The sequence below is a fragment of the Neofelis nebulosa genome, chromosome 6 (assembly GCF_028018385.1).
Source record: "Neofelis nebulosa isolate mNeoNeb1 chromosome 6, mNeoNeb1.pri, whole genome shotgun sequence".
Classification (NCBI taxonomy): domain Eukaryota; kingdom Metazoa; phylum Chordata; class Mammalia; order Carnivora; family Felidae; genus Neofelis; species Neofelis nebulosa.
In genome coordinates, this window is record NC_080787.1 from 107,538,223 (window position 1) to 107,543,257 (window position 5,035).

Here is a 5,035-nt window from a genome sequence, read left to right on the forward strand (position 1 = left end):
TATCCTTCCATAACTTTTCTCATTTTAAGATATTTCACAGATCCTCTGAAGAGTATTTTCTTTCAGGTAGCAAGCTCAATAAGTCTAACTTTACGTGTATATATACATATATATATATATATATATATATATATATATATATATATATATCTCACTATATACTAAAACTCTTAGTCCCCTGTTGTGATAGACTGAATAATACCCCCTAAATAATGTTTGTTTTAATCCCTGGAATCTGTGAATAAATTACTATATATGGCAAAAAACTTTGCAGATGTGATTAAGGATCTTAAGATGGGGAGATTATTCTAGGTTATCTAGGTGGGCCCATTATAATCACAAGGATCCTTAGAAGAAAGAGTCTTACACACACAGAAAACAATGTGATGCTGGAAGCAGAAGGACAGAAAGAGAAAGAGTCATTAGAAGTTGTCATGCTCTTGGCTTTGAAATATGGAAGTGATATTCATGAACCAAGGAATGTATATGACCTCTAGGACTGGAAAAGGCAAGAAAACAGATTCTCTTCTAGGCCTCCAGAAGGAAGAAGCCTTATGTAACTCTTTTAGACTTCTGACCTCCAGAACTGCAAGATAACAAATTTGTGTCATTTTAAACCTCTAAATTTCATTTGTTGCAACATTAATAAGAAACTAATGCGGTAATAATATAAAATGATTTCTTACCCATATGTGTACATGTATATGTGCTGCACATACTTTTAGAATCAACACGTCAATGTTATAATATTAATAACAACATGATTACAAAAATCAGTTAAAGGGTTATTGTGGTTTGTTTTGGGGTTTTTTTTTGTAGTTTGTTTGACCTTAGGATATAAATCTCATGAGGGAAGTACGAGTCGATTCCTTATTTTAAATTTCTATTTAAAGCTTCTCTATTTTAGCCACTAATGTAATACAGTTAGGTTTATTTGCTTCATTTGCTTACAATTTTTAGAGGTTGTTTTCTTTGTCTCATTTTGCTTTGATGTTGTTTCCTAATTATGTAAAATATTTCCATGTTTTCAAAGTCAAAACTAAACCACAGAATACTTTTAAAAAGTCTATATTTAATCTCTATGCCTTCCATTCTGGAATATTACTTTTCCATCTAAGATCCCTACTTATATTTCTGGCCTTTACAAAATAACAATTTTTTTCTGCTTTCCTATATGACAGCATGGTGATCTTCATTTTTTTTTAAACAGTAATTTCCTGTTTTTCAAGGAAATTGTGCCAGGAGTGGTATCCCTAATTCTCCCTTTTATCCTCTCTCATAAACCAAATTTTCTATTAGTATGTCCACTGATTACTTCTTTTATCTCTCACCTTTTTATTAGTCATCTATATAGCATTTTAATAGCTGTTGGTACAATCTATGTTAATGAATGAAAACTGGTTACACAGTTTGACATGTCATTCAAAACTTAACAAGTAATCTCCAGGGTAAGAGTTATGCTGCCCTCAACAGAATTCACTCATTCCTAAGAGTAAATAGGAAATGGATGTTGTCTATTTCACAAAGAACTCTATTTCTTGTTTTTACTTTATAGGATATATTCCTTATACCTCTCCCAATGTCAACAAACTCTATCTTTCAAAACCTTTCATCCTTCCCAGGCACCAGCTTTTTAAGGTTAAAAGAGAAACTGGACTGTGCTTTAAAATGATTGTTTGAATTCTACTTTGATTAATTTCTCTCTTTTTGTTTTATGTGTTTTCTTTATTTTTCTCTTTCTTGCAAAAAAGAGGGATTTGTTCACAATTAAAACAAATGAAATAATAAATAATATATTATATCTATGAAAGTCTCAACAATTTTTTTCTCCAATACATTTTCTTTCTTAACCTTGTATATTCTATAATAATATCACAATTTACTACCGCTCAGGCTTAGAATCGTGAATTAGCAGGAGCATCACATGTCATCAACATTTGTAGTATGAGATAATATTTTACACACACACACACACACACACACACACACTGAATCTCTAAAAAGTAGGTACTATTATTTCAGTTTTATAGATGATATGACTGAGAATTAATGAAATTTAAAAATTAAATAGTTGGGGGAAGGCTACTGGGATATGAAACAGTGGATATCATATTTCAAACAAATGTCTCTTACACCCTTGAGGCAATAATTGTGCCAAAGTCACTAGACTTTTTTTGTTCAAATTTCTAATCATAAGACTCTGTTTATTTTTATTTTTTTAATAGCACCTCTTCAAAACAAAAGCCTTTTCAAGTCATTCTATGTTTAGAAATGGTTCAGTTCAATGGTTAGCAATGCATGCTCTGAAACCAGACTACAGGGGTTCAAATTTCAGCTTGCAAAATGTGTTCAACCTTGACCAAAGTGTTTATAATACACTTAGACTACCTTTGCATATAATAGGATTTTAATAAATGTTAAATGTTTTTATTGAAACAACCATCTCTTTATCTAAAGTTCTTATTATTTTCCCCATGAATTATGTCAAAATTTTACTTCCTCTAGTCTTGACATGGCCCTCTTTGACAGAGTAGCCTTCCACAAAATATAAATAAAACTTCAGTGTTTCCTTGAATCTTTATTTGAATGGTTTCTGAATCTTGATTAACAGAGACTATGAGGATTCCATTTGATCTTTGATTCTTTACCCAGGGTCAGGACAGAGGGATGAGTAACAGTCAAATTTTACTGAAAAAATTTGATATCAACTCAACTTCAACCCTATACAATTTTCTGTAGAAGTTCTTTGTTAAGAAACTTAACAAAGCCCCCTCTCTCTTTTCCCAATGGAAAACTTTTCTTATCGTCTTGACAACATTCTATCTTTTTTTCTTATAAAGAGTAAAGAGAAAATACAAAACCTCTCTTCCCAGCATGTGGCTTTCAATTACCACTTTTATTTATTCTTAAAACAAATATACTCATATTCCTAACATTACAGGTATTTTAAGTGAACTCCTCCCAGAAATAAGAACTTATTTTAGGTAGCTAATTCTTCTGGTTATATAACTTTTTAAAAAATGTTTATTTATTTTTGAGAGAGAGAGAGACAGACAGAGTGTGAGTGGGAGAGGGGCAGAGAGGGGCGGGGGGACAGAATCTGACGCAGGCTTTAGGCTCTGAGCTGTCAGCTGAGAACCCGATGCAAGGCTTGAACCTACAAACCATGAGATCATGCCCTGAGCCAAAGTTGGACGCTTAACCAACTGAGCCACCTGGGAACCTGTCTGGTTATATAACTTTTGAAAATATTTTTATTTTAATGAAATAAATTGCATCTTTTTACACAACTATTAAGGAAGGTTTTTGTCTTCAAGAAAAAAAAATCCCTGTAACCACTCTGCCAAGGTCCTGTGTTCTCTTGCCCTATCTAAATGGTTAATAGAATCTTCCACTACTCTTTCTTTACCTCTCTGCTTTAAACCAAGCAAGTGTCCATTTACTTTACCCCAGAGGATCTTTGCTTTATTGTTACATCTGTTCTTAAATTTGTGATCTAGTTATTCTCATATATTGCCTCATATACTTATATGTCTACATATTTTAAAGAAACTAAGCCTTTATTTCCTTGTTTCATAAATAAAATTGACTGAGTTGGTTGCTTTTCAGTGATTAGTCAAAGAGACCAAATCCCCTATCGTCATTGGACTCTTCCGATTCTTGTTTTGTTTCAACCTTGCCTGGGGCGGCAGCAGAAGCTGCAAAAACAGCTGTGGTAGCAGCAGTCACAAGTGCAGGTGGATCAGCCAAGAAGACCTTGATCTTTTCAGCAAGGGAGCATACGTTATCGGCAAAGACAGAACTCATTTGTACCCACTGATAATAGAATGGTGTACTGATGCAACAGCGGGGTAACCAATCTGCAAACATACACTAGCAACATGGCAAACACCCTCCAGGAAAGGAATGCAGTTTCCTCTATGATATCAAGCACTTCAGGGTTGTAGATGTTGCCATTGTTAAACACCTGCTGGATGATCAGCCCAAAGGAGAAGGGGGGGGGGGGGGGATGTTCAGCAGTATGGCTTTGCTGGCTCCCACTTTGTCTCCAGTCTTAATCATTTGCACAGCACTCAGTATTTCAAGTTCTCAGTATTTTAATGGTTCAATGGTTCATCGGTTCTCCTGGAGATTTAGTAATAGTGATTTCTAAATCCTGGAAGAAGGAGATCTTCTTTAGCCCCATACCAGTGTTGTGGGCTGGTACCGTGATATCATGTGGGGTTAAGCCACCAGTATAGGTGGCTGCTGGCCCTTTATTGTCTAGCAGCATGTCTCTGATCTGAGTGATTAGAGCTCTGATCTCAGTTCACCTTCTTGGTGAACACAAAGCCCACATCCCCCTAGATATGAGGCAACAGTTTCTCCAGAGCAGAGATATTCTCCGGATGCCCCTGGATGGCCTTGTGATTGAATCCTGATGTTTTTGCCCATAGGACCACAGCTTTCCCCAAAACAGGGGCATGCCAGTTTGCTACATCTGCTTGGAGTCCATGTTGTCTGCTCCCACAGTGAAGACTTTTAGATAATCATTGAAAAGTTGGATTATTTTAAGGAAGTAGATGGGTTTCCAGGTTGCCATGTCTTCCCTAGGCATTACAATAGTGCATTGGGGATTGCCACACAGGGTCTAATGACACTGTTACTCTCATGAGGATGCCTGGTGAGAGGCTTATGTATCTATATTTTATTATCTTAACAGATTTATAAACTCCTTGATAAGACTCCTTGAGACACATGTATGGACACTCCTTCACATGCATGGTTCTTTGAACATAATAGGCACTCATTAATAGTTATTCAATGATTGATCGAATGATTTCATAAATACCTCAAGGAACATGTTAAACATACTGTATGTGCCCATTATTTACTGATCATTTGTATGTAAGAATATAAGTCTTTTGAATTATTTCAAATTTTGTGTGTTCTCAAACTCAGCTGTTATGGAAGGAGAGTTGCATGTCCGAAATACAAACAGGTCTCCATTTATATAGCACTGATACAAATGTCCAGTGTGCAGCAAATGACTAAC

The 5,035-nt window shown here is 35.2% G+C and overlaps 1 pseudogene; it reads right to left on the reverse strand.

The window, feature by feature from the left end:
- Positions 1 to 3,612: 3,612 nt before the first annotated feature.
- On the reverse strand, positions 3,613 to 4,597 carry LOC131513495 (large ribosomal subunit protein uL10-like; annotated as a pseudogene).
- Positions 4,598 to 5,035: the final 438 nt, after the last annotated feature.